This window comes from Phyllopteryx taeniolatus, chromosome 16 (genome assembly GCF_024500385.1).
Source record: "Phyllopteryx taeniolatus isolate TA_2022b chromosome 16, UOR_Ptae_1.2, whole genome shotgun sequence".
Lineage (NCBI taxonomy): Eukaryota > Metazoa > Chordata > Actinopteri > Syngnathiformes > Syngnathidae > Phyllopteryx > Phyllopteryx taeniolatus.
In genome coordinates, this window is record NC_084517.1 from 2,971,702 (window position 1) to 2,989,098 (window position 17,397).

The window sequence follows — 17,397 nt, forward strand, 5'->3', positions numbered from 1 at the left end:
ACATCTACAATATGTGTGTGTTTGCGTGTGTGCGTGTGTGTGTGTGTGTGTGTGTGTATAGTCTTGCCTACCTCAGCAGTTTTCTGCACATTATTCTTGGTCATTTGATTTGAGAGGCTCTCAGGGTGAACCTGCTGATGCAAGCACTTTTGCAAAGGAGTAGCACACACATGCACACACCAACACACATCATTTTCCTGAAGCGGAATTTCTGCTTCTTTGCCATGTCCTGTTATTATTCATTAAGTTCCACCCTTTTGCCCAGTTGCTTGCATGTAAAAAGGAGCCGTCTCTCAACAGCATAGTGCAATGCAAAGTATAATTCTTGATAGCAGTTAACACAAGATGCACAGAAACAGAATCAGAAATTAAAGAATACTACAATGGAAATGCACACTGCACCACGTGTGCCATAACATTATAATAAATTTAAACCCACTTGTTTGCCTCTTATGCTTGAAATAGCTTGAATAGGTTTTTTTTGGACAGTCCAATATAGAAGAAAAGTATACGATGACAGTTGTGTGTGGAGTCCTGTATCATTCCTTCAGTTCTGAATAGTTGAATGCAGTTTACCTTTTTTCATATTTTCTGAGGCCTCAAACAAAATATTGCCTTAATGGGATTTATGTAAATGTGAGAGAGCCGGTGGTGACGTGAATTCAAATGAAACTGTGTAGTTACTGTATACTGTAATCGCATTAAAACAGTTGAATCCTGTTATTTATTTCCTGAGAAAGAGTGTGATCAATTTTTGACTCTGATATGTACATTTTTATTGAGCCAGTACAGCTTCCATTAGATGCAGTGATGTTGATTGTTTGGACGGTATCGAAGTAATGACAATTCAGATGACGTTAATCTGGTTACTTCTTCTTTTTTTGTTTTTGTCAGAGGAAGGCAGAAATAAAAACATTAAACATTTTCTTCATTTTATTTCATGTCATAAAAAAAATATTTTGCTCTTGGTGAGCTGAAATGCCAAAATAAAATGACGTGGGAATTACTTCATAATGCTGGTTTAAAACATCACAGCAAACCATAGCAATCCCACACAGAATATCTAAATTAAACTGCTTGTGCCTGATTGAATGCTGGTACAGTCAAGGCTTCGCGTGATCTCCGATTTTCTGGTCATGTACCTTTTGCCATCCAGTGGCTGGCATAGATAGATAGATAAACAAATATATATTTCTGATTGATAAAAATAATTCAAATCATAATAATACAAAAAATACAAGACAATTAATTTTCTTAAGCGGCAATATATACGGAACCGAACACCGTCACCACAAAACACAAAACCGAGATACGAACCAAACTCTGGATTTTGCGAATTGTTCCATCTCTAATATATACATAAATATATATATATATATATATATATATATATACTGTATATTCTAACATTATTTGTCCAGTGTTTTGATTATTTTTGCTCATTTCTTCTTTTTCTTTTTTTACAATTGTGACAGGCTATCATGAATGCACATCACATCTAGTGTCTGCATGGGTGAGACACATAAACACATAAATTGTTATATGTTCTTATGTTTACTCACTGTTTCTTTTCACATATGTAGATGCAACCACCTTTTACAGTCATGACTCTGGTAACTGGGTGTTTTAACAATTATCCAATAATTACCAGTTTTATTTTCAACATTTATAGCCTCAGTATGTTGCCATTTGTACTAGGATTTTAATACAAGATTTGGTATCATTTGGTTTCCTGCTGTTCTACTCTTCTGTATAAACTAGTAACTTATAATTTGTTTCTCTTCCTGCTGGATATGATGGACTCCATTGACCTTATAAAAAGGTAAGACCTCATCATCATTCCTAGTTAATTTATTTGGTTGTCCAATCTCACTGAACATCACAATTAGCTAGTTTAAATGAAGGGGAGCATTTTGCCAAGGTATATATAGTTCCTTCATATGTGACTCTATATCACTGATAACACTGGTCAACAACAAATATATTGTCTAAAAGTTTTTTTTAGCTGATTTAGGACAATTTTGATGTGCTGAATCCAAATATCGCTTTGGTTTTGCTCACTCAGGTCAACGTTTTGAACAATGGCCTCATGTACAGTTATTTTTGCTTTAGAGGTTCAAATAATAGCAATTCATGCTCTGAATTTTCAACAATGATGACATAACATTCAATTTACAGGTACTTACTTTTATCAGTCTACTGTTCAATTTACAGTATGCAAAATTTGTAACATTTTAATGATAAACTGTTAACAGCTTGGCATAAAAACCTGACCTGAACAAGAGAAATTTTCCAATTCCGCTATACAAAAAAAACAACAACAAAAAAACAACTTACAACATTTTTTGGGGGTAACCCAGTGTAATGGAGCAACGGCTTTGGAACTGCTTGAAGAGTAAATATATTCCAAAATCCCAGTTTTAGATTAAAATATGACCCAGAGCTTTTGTGTTATGAAAATCCTGTAACATGTTTTATTTAATCTAAAGCTAATATACAAGGGCTGTGATAAGGGCAAAAAAGAAATACAATTTCATCCAGAAAGCAAAAATACTAATTTCCTGAAATTCACTATTAGATACCTTTTATTGCGTCTTTTATTATTATTTAACTTTTAGGGTGACATTTTATGTTTTCTTAGACAAGTGGTATTAATTTAAAAAAAAATTATTGTTTCATCAAATACACTGAGAGAGAGAGGCAGTGTTGAGGGTTTGTGGAACTCCATGTTATGGAATGTATTCAACTGTGATTTTCTTTTACGTTGGCTGTTCAGAACTAGCAGGAAAAGGCATCTGATCGACACTAGCACCGAGAGCCAATCAGCATCATGTATTGGACATAAAAGCTTGACTCGAGAATTGTAACCCATCCATCCATCATCTATACCGTTTGTCCTGTGCATGGTCACAGAGGGGCGGGAGGCTATCCCAGCTGACTTAGGGTGAAAGGCAGACAGCTCTCCAGTCGATCACAGAGCTGACACAGAGACTGACAAGCATTCACACTCAGCAATTTACAGTCTTCAATTAACCTAACATACATGATTTTGGAAGCTGAAACACCCAGAGGGAAACCATGCAAACTCAGCAAATAAAAGCACCAGATTGCCTGCTCATTTATTTATTCTTGTGGTGAGGCAACAATGTGCCATCCAGTTAACTTGGACCATGAAAAATAAAAACAGAAACTGGCTTCCAATATAAGAGGTAGGCTCTGGGTCCCAGCATAATCTTGAATAAATTACTTAACCGGGCACGCCCCACCGGAAGGCGACCCCGGGGACGACACAGGACACGCTGGAGAGACGAGGTCTCTCAGCTGGCCTGGGAACACCTCGGGATCCCCCCGGAAGAGCTGGATTGAAGTGGCTGGGAAGAGGGAAGTCCGGGCGTCCCTGCTAAAGCTACTGCCCCGGCGACCCGACCTCGGATACGCGGTAGAAAATGGATGGATGGATGAAATTACTTAACTGTCATTTGTAAAAATGTTTATTTATGTAGCATAAAATAAAAAGCAAAAAAAGTTCTAAGTAGATAACTTTGTTTCAAGAAGAACATTTCTCATTGTTTTTATGAACAATTAAACATCAAATGCTTTGAAACCAAAACAAATAACACATCAACACCTGAAACTGTCGCCCCACAAAGTTTCTTCACATGAATCATATTGAGGCGGCACGGTGACGGACTGGTTAGCACATCCGCCTCACAGTTCAAATTCGGCCTCGCATGTGTGGAGTTTGCATGTTCTCGCCGTGCCTGCTTGGGTTTTCTCCAGGGTATTCCGGTTTCATCCCAAAAACATGCACGGTAGGTTAATTGAAGACGCTACATTGGCCATAGGTATGACTGTGAATGCAAATGGTTGTATGTTTATATGTTCCCTGTGATTGGCTGGCAACCAGTTCAGGGTATACCCGGCATCCTGCCTGCAGTTAGCTGGGATAGGCTCCAGCATACCCGCGACCATAGTGAGGATAAGCGGTGTAGAAAATGCATGGATGGATAAAACATTGCACATGATCAGCAGAATTGATTCATCAATGAATAGATTATTTTTCCCATCTTTAACCTCCAGGTACTGTACCATGATTGATCAAATGTAACTTACTGTGCCCCGCATGTAGTATCTTGTAGCAATGTGCATTGAGTGAATAAAAGCATGTATTGTAATAATTTGGATTTCAGTAATTAGCCTATATTGAATATTTCACCTGTGCATTTTCTTCCTGGAAATATGAACTCAACTGTACTTCTAAAGTGGTTAGTTTCAATTTTGAGTGTCCCTGTCCTTGGTTTATTTCAAATTTGTTAGCTTGTAGTGTGTTTTAAGAGTGCAAAGATGCTGTGTATGTTATGGTTTAATATATTCAAATTAGATTCATGGTAATGATTATGGTTCAGTGTTACCGTTGAATCAGTTCAGTTGTGAAAGACAGGATAAGGACAATCTATGGAATGCATTATGTAAATGATAAAAAAAAAATAGAATCCTAAATTTGTGTCTGTATGTATTGGTGTGTATATCGGCCCACTTTAACACTGTGTCAGACAAAATGGGAAGTGACAGATTCACTAAAGGATAATGTAGCCAGAGTCAAGACTAACATTACCACACACACACACACACACACACACACACACACAAGCAAACGCGTAGACACATTCATTTACAGCATGATGAACCCATGTCAAGAGTGTAGGACTTCATGTCACGTTGATTGGATCAGGCACAGCACAATTCTTAATAATACAATGACTGCTACTTTTTTTTTGTGAAAATACAACAGCTGCTTGGCTATATTTTTTTGCTCATTGTAATAATAATGCACACACACACACACACCTATGTGTGTGCGTGTGTGTCATCATCATCATCATCAGCCATTATCTATCCACTGCAGGATGAAGGCCTCTTCTTCACGTTTCCAACTACTACAGCATTTTGCAATTTGTTGCCAGTGTATTCCGGTGTGTTTAATGATTTCATCTATCCATGTAATTTTAGGTCTTCGCCGTGGTCGATTTGTGTCCAGTGGTATCCCATTGATAGTTTCTGTGGTCCACCTTTTGTCAGCTCTTCGGGCAACGTGGCCAGCCCATTTCCATTTAAGGCTTTTTATTTTTGGAATGACGTCGGTAACTCGCATCTGCTGTCTTATCCAACTGCATCTTTTCTTGTCGCGATTGCTTATTTCCAACATTTGGCGTTTCATGTTCCTTTGGGTTACACATAGTCTTTGTATAACTTTGGCATTCGTAGTCCAAGTTTCAAGACCATAAGTGTGGACTGGTAAAATACATTGATCAAAAACTTTTCTTTTCAAGCAAATGGGAAGATTGTTCTTGAATATAACACTAAGCCTTCCATAAGCCTGCCAGGCAAGCTTTATGTCACGTTTAACTTCTGTGCTTGTATTTCCATCCATTGTTACAAGTTGGCCGAAATAAATGTAGTTGTCGACGGCGTCTAGGACGTAGTCCTCCATTTTGACATATTTTTGTGGACAGTAACGATTGAACATGACCTTCGTTTTGCTTTGGTTAATTTTCAGACCTGAGCGACGGCTTTTTAACTCTATTACCTGAATACGACGCTGTAGTTATTCACCATCGTAAGAGAATAAAAAGATGTCGTCTGAAAAACGAAGATGGCTCAAATAAGCGCCATTAATTTTTAGTCCTTCTTTTTCCTAATTGAGCTTTTTAAATACTTCTTCAAGCCAAGCTGTAAATAGCTTCGGAGACACTTTGTCACCTTGCCTGACCCCTTTTCCTATACTTGTTCGCAGTCTTTCATCATCAATTCGTATTGAACCTGAAGAATCGTTGTATATTGACTGTAGAATGTTGATATAGGTCGGCTCTATCCCTTGAGTTACTCGCGCCTGCAGTATCGAAGTGGTGGTGACTGAGTCAAACGCTTTTTCATAGTCGATGGAGGCTACACACAGAGGCATTTCGTACTCGTTGTATCGTTCGATTATTTGTTGAACTGTCTGTATGTGGTCCATAGTATTAAAACCGCTGCAAAAACCCGCTTGTTCTATCGGCTGTGCTTCACTGAGTTTGATTCCAATTCATTTGTCCAATATCTTTGCAAAGATTTTATAAATCATTGAGAGCAGGCTTATTGGGCAATAATTTCTGAGGTCCATTTTATCGCCTGATTTATGTAGCAAAATGATTTCTGCGTCTTTCCATGTCGCCGGTACTTCTTGCAAGTCCAAGCAGCATTGAAATAGTTTTACAAGGATCTTATTAAGTTCGTTCCCTCCTGCTTTAAGCATTTCAACAGAATTTTCATCCAGACCACAAGCTTTTCCGGCCTTAAGTGAACTAATAGCATTTTCAACCTCTTCGTTCAGGATACGTGGAACTGGGTCTGCTTCTAGCTTTCAAGTAATCATTCGGTGAGGGTCACTGTATAGGTTTGTATAAAATTCTTTAACTCGTTGTACAATTTACTGGCAGCTGTGACATATCGTTTCATCTTCCATTTTCAAAACAAAAATTATTTTCTTCTGGCGAATTAATGCACGCTTTACGTTTTTTATTCCATGTCCAGCTTCAAGCGTTTTCTGAACGAGCCGAACGTTGTAAGTTCTCAATTATTCTCGTATCCTTTTCCGAATCGTCTTGCACTATTCAACATATAAAATTTTGTTGATAATGCTGCCCCTTTTCTTCATTTCTCGTCGCTTTTTCATTAAGTCGAGAGTAGCTTTAGATACTCTGGATGTTGTCGTCTTTCTCGTTGATGGCACTACTTTGTGTGCAGTTTGAATAATCCTGTTTACAATTCCATCGTTGTGTGTTGACAGATCTGTGTCTTCCAGCATTAACGTATTTGAAACTTGTCGCTTCTTTCTTGAATTAAGTTTAATTGGGTAAGCTTTCTCTTTAAAAGTTTATTTCTTTCAAGTTGGCAGGTAATTTGCAATTTGACCCGAACCAGTCTGTGGTCACTTCCAATGTCAAATTTGTTTAGGGTGGTGCAATCCGTAAATACCCCATTGTCGTTGGACAGGAAGTAGTCTATGATGCTAGTGTTACCTTTGGAGCTTATACATGTCCACTTTTTGTTCCATTTCTTTTTAAAGAACGAATTGCTAAAGTATAAGCCTTCTTGTTCAGCAAATTCTGTTAAGCGTTCTCCTCTTTCGTCTCCTGATCCCATGGTCGGCGCATATATTTGTATCAATTGAAGCGAGTAACACTTTCTAATAGTGATGGTAGATGTGGCGATTCTAACTAAATATATATATATATATATATAATGCAGCTTTATTTGGGGCACAAGCCAGTGCAAACTGTAGGCCGGTCCCAAGCCCGGATAAATACAGAGGGTTGCGTCAGGAAGGGCATCCGGCTAAAGCTTTGTCAAACAAATATGAGCGTTCATCGAAAGAATTCCATACCGGATCGGTCGTGGCCCGGGTTAACATCGTCTGCCCGTGGCACCTGCAGGGCGTCAGTGGAAATTCAGCTACTTTGGGTCAAAGATGGAGGAGAGGTGGAAAGCGGGTTCTTCGGCATAAAGAGAAGAGCAAAGCAGAGAGCCTAAAATTGAATGTGGGGAATTTGAATGTTGGGACTATGACAGGAAAATCTCGGGAGTTGGTTGACATGATGATTAGCAAAAAGGTTGATATATTGTGTGTCCAGGAGACCAGGTGGAACACTTTTTTTCCAGAAGAGGCAGGAACATAGGGTGACCTACAAGAGTGGAGGTAGAAGCACGCAGGTGGATTAGAACTTGTGTAGACGATGTAATCTGAAGCAGGTTACCGACTGTAAGGTAATGGTAGGGGAGAGTGTGGGTAGACAGCATAGGATGGTGGTGTGTAAAATGACTCTGGTGGTGGGGAGGAAGATTAAGAAGACAAAAGTGCCATGTGGTGGAAGCTGAGAAGGAAAGAGGTGAGACAGCCTCTCGGTGGACAGGAGGAGCTTCCAGAAGACTGGACCACTACAGCCAATTAGAGAAACATGCAGGAGAGTACTTGGTGTATGTTCTGCCAGGAAAGGAGAGAAGGAGAATTGTGGTGGACCCTCACAGTACAGGAAATCATACAAAGAAAGAGGTTAGCTAAGATGAAGTGGGACACTGAGAGGACCGAGGAGAGGAGAAAGGAATACATGGAGATGCGACGTAGGGCAAAGGTAGAGGTGGCAATGGCCAAACAAGAGGCATATGATGACATGTATGCCAGGTTGGACACTAAAGAAGGAGAAAAGGATCTATACAGGTTGTCCAGACAGAAGGATAGAGATGGGGAGGATGTGCAGCAGGTTAGGGTAATTAAGGATAGAGATGGAAATGTGTTGACTGGTGCCAGTAGGGTGCTGGATAGATGGAAAAAAATACTTTGAGGAGCTGATGAATGAGGAAAATGAGAAAGAAGGGAGAGTAGATGAGGCAAGTGTGGTGGACTAGGAAGTGGCAGTGATTAGTAAGCGGGAAGTTAGAAAAGTATTAAAGAGGATGAAAAATGGAAAGGCAGTTGGTCCTGATGACATTCCTGTGGCGGTATGGAAGTGTCTAGGAGAGGTGGCTGTGGTGTTTTTGACCAGCTTGTTCAACAGAATTCTACCGGGTGAGAAGATGCCTGAGGAATACAGGAAAAGTGTGCTGGTGCCCATTTGTAAGAACAAGTGTGATGTGTAGAGCTGTGGGAACTATAGAGGAATAAAGTTGATGAGCCACACAATGAAGTTATGGGAAAGAGTAGTGGAGGCCAGACCCAGGACAGAAGTGAGTATTTGCAAGCAACAGTATGGTTTCATGCCTAGAAAGAGGGTCAGCAGTCCAGAGCAATGGTGAGTGTGGTCAGGAAGTGAAGAAACGGGTCCAAGCAGGTTGGAACGGGTGGAGGAAGGTGTCAGGTGTGTTATGTGACAGAAGAGTCTCTGCTAGGATGAAGGGCAAAGTTTATAAAACAGTGGTGAGGCCAGCCATGATGTATGGATTAGAGACAGTGGCACTGAAGAGCTGGAGGTGGTGGAAATGAAGATGTTGAGGTTCGCTCTCGGAGTGACCAGGTTGGATAAAATTAGAAATGAGCTCATCAGAGGGACAGCCAAGGTTCGATGTTTTGGAGACAAAGTTAGAGAGAGCAGACTTCGATGGTTTGGACACATCCAGAGGAGAGATAGTGAGTGTAATGGTAAAAGGGTGATGAGGATGGAGCTGCCAGGCAAGAGAGCCAGAGGAAGACCAAAGAGAAGGTTGATGGATGTCGTGAGGGAAGTCATGAGGGCAGTTGGTGTTAGAGAGGAGAGGAGGATGCAGGAGATAGGCTTGTATGGAAAAGGATGACACCCTGTGGCGACCCCTCACGGGACAAACCAAAAGGAAAATAAGTTATATATATACACACACACACACACACGGGTGCACGTAAGTGGTGCACAGATGCGCCTGCGCACTGAAAATATTAAATGTGCACCAGCTTCAAGTGTGTCACTGCGCATTTGCGTACGAAGCGTTTTGCATTTTCTTTTTCTAAGGTATGTATTCTGAAGATGCTTCAAATAGCTCTCACCTGGGTTTGCCCCTTCATGCTCTGTGTGTGGTATGCGAAACCGCATAAACGGCAAAGGGAATTTCTAGGTCAAGAAAATATCAATTGTCAGAGTCCTTTTCTCAGTGGCTTCTCTAGAAGAAGAAGAATCATTTAATATCCCTCAAGGAGAAATTCAATTTTACACTCTCTTTTTCAATTTAAACCTACACGCACATGCAATGCCAGAGGGAGAGATGTTAAAGTGAGGGGTATTCACAAACAAAGTGTGGCATCGTTAGCAGTTTGCGCTTTGATGCCTTGCTCAATGTCAGATTGTAGACCAAGTATCCAGTTTCGATTTCCATGTTTGAGTTAGTCTTTTTTTGTCAGGTATTTCAAATCAATACGTCCTTGCAGACATGCAATGGACAAGGCCATTACCTTTTTTTCCCGTTTCACCGTTATTAACATTATACAACAGCTCTTCCTGAGACATCAAAGTTAATGATGCTCAACCAAGCACACAGCAAATCTTTTCTTTTTTTTTTCAGTTTTCAATTTGCAGTACCTTAGCTTTAATATGAACAATGTTTTTTTACCTTGAGCTATTTATTTTTCCATGGCAATTGGAATTGTACAATGGTTCCAAATGGGGTAGAGACTCGACAAAGCAGAAAAGCAATGGGAAATAGGTTCTGTAATAATTGTATTTGTTGTTATAGTGTGTATTAGCCATTGCTGCTCCAGACAGGTATGTGCAAACTTTTCATTTACACTACAGTGATTTTTAAGACAAAGGATATACCTTTTTGTAAGAAAGAAAAGATGATCGGTTCAAATATTAGTACATTGTGCAACGTTGTGCTTAAGTACTAAAAAGACTGGTTTTCAGCTGTTACTTGCCAAGTACTCCTTGATTCTTGACCTTTCTTTGGTGGAGGTCTCCAATATATTATTCCATTCTATTTTTTTCACTCTCTTTCTTTGTACTTTTTATGAGTGTCGGGCAAACTATGAAAAATAATGAAATCCGCTGAATACTGTTTAACTATTAAGAGGTTGTCATATCAAGTTATAAAATCTTTAAGCACTTAACATCAAGTAATATTGTTCTTTCAAATTTCCAGTTTTGTTTTGTTAATAACACAAATAAAGTTGACACACAATACAGAAAGACATTTTTAATCACTTTTTCCTTGATTCCATGAGTGTGTACTGAGAGTAATAGTGTGGAAGAAGTGTGTGTAGATCAACCACAATCCCAATTAATACTTATCTGTGTGTAGGTGTGTGTGAGTGTGTGTGTGTGTATAGTCTTGCCTACCTCAGCAGTTTTCTGCACATTATTCTTGGTCATTTGATTTGAGTGGCTCTCAGGGTGAACCTGCCGATGCGTGCGTGTGTGTGTGCACGCCAAGGTTATTAAAGTAAACGAAAACGAAAGAAATAACTAAAACTAAAATTGAAAAAACATCCATCCATCCATCCATTTTCTGAGCCGCTTCTCCTCACTAGGGTCGCGGGCGTGCTGTAGCCTATCCCAGCTATCATCGGGCAGGAGGCGGGGTACACCCTGAACTGGTTGCCAGCCAATCGCAAGGCACATACAAACAAACAACCATTCACACTCACATTGACACCTACAGGCAATTTAGAGTCTTCAATCAACCTACCCTGCATGTTTTTGGGATGTGGGAGGAAACCGCAGGCGGCACGGTGGACGACTGGTTAGAGCGTCAGCCTCACAGTTCTGAGGACCCCGGTTCAATCCCCGGCCCCGCCTGTGTGGAGTTTGCATGTTCTCCCCGTGCCTGTGTGGGTTTTCTCCGGGCACTCCGGTTTCCTTCCACATCCCAAAAACATGCCTCAATTGGAGACTCTAAATTGCCCATAGGCATGACTGTGAGTGCGAATGGTCGTTTGTTTGTATGTGCCCTGCGATTGGCTGGCAACCAGTTCAGGGTGTACCCCGCCTCCTGCCCGATGACAGCTGGGATAGGCTCCAGCACGCACGCGACCCTAGTGAGGAGAAGTGGCTCAGAAAATGGATGGATGGATGGGAGGAACCCGGAGTGCACGGAGAAAACCCACGCAGGCACGATGTGAACATGCAAACTCCACACAGGCGGGGCCGGGGATTGAACCCCGCTCCTCAGAACTGTGAGGCAGACGCTCTAACCAGATCTTTGATTTGATGAAAAAATAACGTGAGTACATTGTTAAATACTTCAATAAAGTTCAACCAAACTCAGTTTTGCTCCCGCTGCCTTTTTAAAAACATTGTTTTAGCGTGCATGCATGCTAGCGTATGTTTTAAGCTAGCGTATGTTTTACTATGCCTGCGCCGAATAACACGGTGCGCCTTGTGTATGTGTTAAATACAGAAATAGACCCCGTAACTGAGACTGTGCCTTTTAATGCGGTGCGCCTTATGGTCGTGAAAATACGGTAGGTTGAACTATGATTTGCAAATTATTGTATTCTGTTTTTATTTATGTTTAACACAACGTCCCAACTTCATTGGAATTGGGGTTGTATATAATTATAGTGAAAATGTCAATTAATTTCATACATGAGCTTTTGGTGTTGATTTTAAATGTATTTATAGCGGATAAGGTGATTGAACTACTGCAACAACAGGACATTTTCACAGCACTACTTCAGCAACAACAGACAAACTTGAAAAGCTTTGTCACAATAATCATTGACTCAAAAAAAAAAAAAAATAAACAGACTAGATGTATGTTGTACTTTCACTAGAGATACAGGAGGTAAAAGCAAGCTGCTATCTGTCTATCTGAGTCACAATCCTGGAAGTCCACTTGAGAAGTTTGCAATTTAGCAATAAGGGAAGGAAACTTGATTTATTGTTTGTAAGTTAAACAGGAAAACACATTTTTAAAAAGGCCATACTACAGCAATCATGTCTCATGAAAGGTTTTACTGTACTTTGTAATGCATCTTATCTAAGCTTAGAAACAGTATTATGCACTGCACTTGTAATTGCACTTCAAATTCTATGGACTGTGTAGCGTATATTGGTTCTAGATAAAAGCATAGTTAATTTGGAAAAGGAATATGTCGAAAAGTAAGCGGCTGTGTTTGCTTCCGGTGTAGTTCGACGTATGTCGAAGGTTACAATCAAACTATCTTTGTCTCGTATAGGGCACCACGTCTCTTTTTACATTCGTAAATTTTAGGAAAAGCGACGAAAAACCTAGATCAATCTCGGTACTTTAGAAGGCTCGCTGCAAGGATGAAAATAACAGTTCTATATTACAGCGGATTTACTGTTTCACTCAAACAAAGAAAGTGCATAACAGGAAGTGGAATTTTAGAGAAAATTTAGTTAAATCTACAGAGGAAACAATGCAGAGGGCCTTTACTATAAAACGGTACAAATAAACATTCCTAAAGAAGGCTGAACTCGGGACGTAAGTGTGAAATGAGGATGTGCGGTGAGCGATTCGAGAGCTGGGAATGTCTGTGATCGTTAGTATAAGCCCATTATGCACCAATTTGGACTTGGTAACCAGCAAGTTGTACTCACTTTGCGTAGAACAAAATTCCCGATGGCTGGGCCAGGGCGCCGGCAGGTTGGTTTGAAGGAAAAGGAATAAAAAGCAAAAAAGAAAAAGCAAAAGAGCCAGTGGCCGAAGTGCTTGGGTGACGTTGTTCGTCACGTGCTCAGCGAAAACTTGCTCCCGCAAATCCTTCCTGGCAGATTCCTCATGGTGGTGCCTCACCCACACACAAAAGTGTAGTTTGGGGAGCTGGCAGAATAACTGAGGTCAGCGATCGTCGGCAGTGCAAGGAAGGTTCGGCCAAGCCCAGCCTGTCTCGGCTCGCCTCCCCCACCTCGTGTTGAGGAGTGGGGCTTCTTGGCTGGGAGCCAGCGTCTTCAGCGGAGCAGGAGAACAAGCAGCAAGAGAACAAAAGACTCCGGTCTTTTGTACCAAGGAAAAAAGGGTTACCCCAAAAGGCAAGAGCGGGAAGAACAGACCACGCCTCTGATATTGAATTTCACTTCTCGAAACGTGGTCTAAAACCAGTGGAGCTAAAATAAAAAGTCAATTCCCAGCTTTTGCATCTCACACACCATGGTTAATCTGTGCAATTAGTTTTTCAACCTTATTTGGTGACTAAGAACACTAAATGTCCATTATGTAACATTTCCGTGTTGTCTGCAGTAAACACAATCATATTCGGTTGACAAACAGATTTAACCAGCAGACCTGAAGGAAACAGTCATTCATGACATTGGTATCATGATATACACTGGGAGCATTAGTGCAAAGTTCGGAAAATATCAAACAGACATTCATCACGGTAAAACTATGGGTACTGATAATAAGCTTGCAGTGACTCTTAAACGCCTTATGATGATGACAAACTATGGACTCAGTTTTCCCTTGCCCGGATGCGGGTCACCAGGGCCCCCCTCTGGAGGCCTGGAGGTGGGGCTCGAAGGCAAGCGCCTGGTGGCCGGGCCTGCACCAATGGGGCCCGGCCGGGCACAGCCCGAAAGGGTAACGTGGGTCCCCCTTCCCATGGGCTCATCACCTGTGGGAGGGGCCATAGGGGTTGGGTGCAGTGCAAACTGGGAGAGACCTTGGCGATCCGATCCCCGGCTACAGAAGCTGGCTCTAGGGACATGGAATGTCACCTCTCTGGCAGGGAAGAAGCCCGAGCTGGTGTGTGAGGTCAAGAATTTCCGACTAGATATAGTCGGAGTCGCCTCCACACACAGCTTGGGCTCTGGTACCAGTCCTCTTGAGAGGGATTGGACTCTCGTCCACTCTGGAGTGGTGACAGGCGCCGAGCAGGGGTGGGTATACTTATTGCCCCCGACTCGGCGCCTGTACGTTGGGGTTCACCCCGGTGGACAAGAGGGTAGCCTCCCTCCGCCTTTGGGTGGGTGGACGGGTCCTGACTGTTGTTTGTGCCTATGCACCAAACAGCAGTTCAGAGTACCCACCCTTTTTGGCGTCCTTGGAGGGGGTGCTGGAGAGTGCTCCCGCTGGGGACTCCATCGTTCTGCTGGGGGACTTCAATGCTCATGTGGGCAATGACAGTGAGACCTCGTAGGGCGTGATTAGGAGGAACGCCCCCCCTGATCAGAACCCGAGCCGTGTTCTGTTATAGGACTTCTGTGCTCAACGCGGATTGTCCATAACGAACACCATTTTCAAGCATAAGGGTGTTCACACGTGCACTTGGCACCAGGACACCTTAGGTCGCAATTCGATGATCGACTTTGTGCTCGTGTCATCGGACTTGCGGCCGCATGTCTGGACACTCGGGTGAAGAGAGGGGTGCAGCTGTCAACTGATCACCACCCGGTGGTTAGTTGGCTCCGATGGTGGGGAAGATGCCGGTCCGATGTGGCAGGCCCAAACGTATTGTGAGGGTCTGCTGGGAACGTCTGGCAGAATCCCTTGTCAGAAGGAGTTTCAACTCAACAGAATTTCCAATTCAACTGTTACATGGTACCTGTATTTGATTTGTAGATGGTTGGTTGTCTGTTTGAAAGTTAATAAATTAAAAAAAAAAAATGTTTTTGTTTTTGTTTTTACTACACTAATACTTTTTTCTTTTTTCTATCTCACACTTTACAAATACCCTGAATTTAAAAAAACATTAACTTACTGAACTAGCCATTCATCCATTTTCTGAACTGCTTATCCTCACTAGGGTTGTGGGCGGTGATAATGACATTTGCTTTGTCTTCAGAAAACAACAGCCCAGCAGAAACCATGGAGATTATTAGCAAAATTCTCCTAATATGCATCTGTTTCATTTAGAATGCTGGTGTAATTAGACTTCCAAATTATGTGGCCAAATAGTGTTAATTAGTTGATTTTTTGATGAACAATTTAATAAGCAGCTTTAAAGTTGCCGAAAGAAACAAACAATTTTGAAAAAAGTTCAGCATAAACCAAGTGTTTATATAAATGTATGCTACTTATAGGTGACTCTCCAGCACAAAACCAATCGGTAGTCGCACAGCTGTGTTTTGAGCTTCAGTATATAAATTTTCTGAAAATACGTTCCAATTATGTATAGATTGTGGTAATCAGGTAATATTTGATGAAGATGTCCGTATAAAGAACGGAAACTGCGTTTTAGCCTTAGCCTAGCAACAAGGACGTTTTGTTCACACCACAATGGACTGGATTATGGCCTCTTGTTTGATCATACTTGTAATGACGTACATTTAAATTAAATTTGTGGCTGCAGAGAACCCCAAGCTCTCTGTTGGTACCAGACATGATGTGGTTTTCCTTATTTTCGGCACGGCAACACCGGATTTGTGTCGTTGGTTTCTTGTCGTTGTCAGACTTTTTTCATGGAGAATTCACTGTACCTTCTCAGTAAAAGCGTTTTTTTCAAGGCATTAAGGTAAGAAAGTCCCATCAATTCCACTGGGGAAGTGATCTTTTATTGTGGAGTTTGAATCATATCTGAAATCATATAGTCAAGTGCTTTATGGGCGCTTGCTCAAAACACAGGAGAGCGACTTCTGATCATTTTTGTGTGATCAGGCTGGAGCCTATCCAAGCTATCATCGGGCAGGAGGCGGGGTACACCCTGAACTGGTTGCCAGCCAATCGCAGGGCACATACAAAAACCAACCATTTGCACTCGCATTCAAACCTACGGGCAATATAGAGTCTCCAATTCATGCATGGTTTTTTTAGGATGTGGGAGGAAACCGGAGTGCCTGGAAAAAACCCACGCAGGCACAGGGAGAACATGCAAACTCCACACAGGCAGGGCCGGGGATTGAACCCCGGTCCTCAGAACTGTGAGGCTGACACTCTAACCAGTCGTCCACCGTGCCGCCGTCTGGATCAAATTAACCAAAATTGCGTTAGACCTGCGGGACTTACCTGTAGAAGTGGTCAGCAGATGTAAGTTTAAACTTTCTGTCACCAAATTGTCACTCCGCCAGGTGCATGTCCAAGGACATTCACTCTGCTGCGTCAGAAACAGAGCTCATCCAGTTAACCTAACCAGAGTACCTTTCAAAGGTCACAACCAGATCACATGTGATGGTACCTGGTATTTATGGACGTAATTATAATTGTAATTTTGTGTCAACAGTACTGATAAAAACATTAACCTTAACAAAGACACAAAAACCTCTATTTGAATTGTAACATGACGGCCAGTCACTGATGGTGTAGTGGTACACTCGCCTGACTTTGGTGTAGGCAGCATGGGTTCAGTTCCCACTCAGTGACAGTGTGAATGTGAATGTGAATGTTAATGGTTGTCCATGTCTATATGTGCCCTGCGACTGACTGGCGACCAGTTCAGAATGTAGTCCGCCTTTCGCCCGAAGTCAGCTGCGATAGGCTCCAGCATCCTGTGACCCTAACCAGGATAAGCGGTGTTGAAAATGGATGGATGGATGGATGGATGGATGGATGGATGGACATTACGGCCTGCATTTCTTATATAAAACGTGTTACATTACCTGTATTTACTTGGTCATTCCGCTTATGTTTGTAAAAAGTAAGCAGTCATACAATAGTAATGTTTTGTTTCCAAGACGACTCATTTAAAAACTGTGTGTGTGTGTGTGTGTGCTCGTGTGTGCGTGTATTTGTGTTCTTGCCCCGATATGCATTATTTACAGCTTTCCTTTACTGCTTGGAAACCCTGCTATTTTCCGTGGGTGTTAAGCTTGCAGAGAGTGAATCTCAGTTCCGTTGCATAACGTTTCGAATCCCGTGTGAATTTGGTGCTGCAGCAGCACAGAGCCAACACTGCTGGCTCGGTGCTGAAACAGAAATCCCCTTGATGTCTGACTTTGCTAATACACTGTAGCTAGAACAGGCTGTAGAGTGTTTGTGCATGCATAACATTAATTCACCCAA

At 41.7% G+C, this 17,397-nt stretch overlaps 1 protein-coding gene across 16 annotated transcripts in view; it reads left to right on the forward strand.

The window, feature by feature from the left end:
- The window catches only part of rbfox1 (RNA binding fox-1 homolog 1), a 372,506-nt gene that overhangs the window by 256,279 nt on the left and 98,830 nt on the right, over positions 1–17,397 (forward strand). The window contains exon 1 of one of the 16 annotated variants that reach the window (XM_061749594.1): positions 1,851–1,921. The exons of 14 other annotated variants lie outside the window; for them this stretch is intronic. The gene's annotated coding sequence lies outside the window, so the exon portion shown is untranslated. Of the gene's footprint in view, positions 1–1,850; positions 1,922–11,903; positions 11,960–17,397 lie in introns of those variants that run through there. One more of the 16 variants, XM_061749593.1, reaches the window with a different exon arrangement.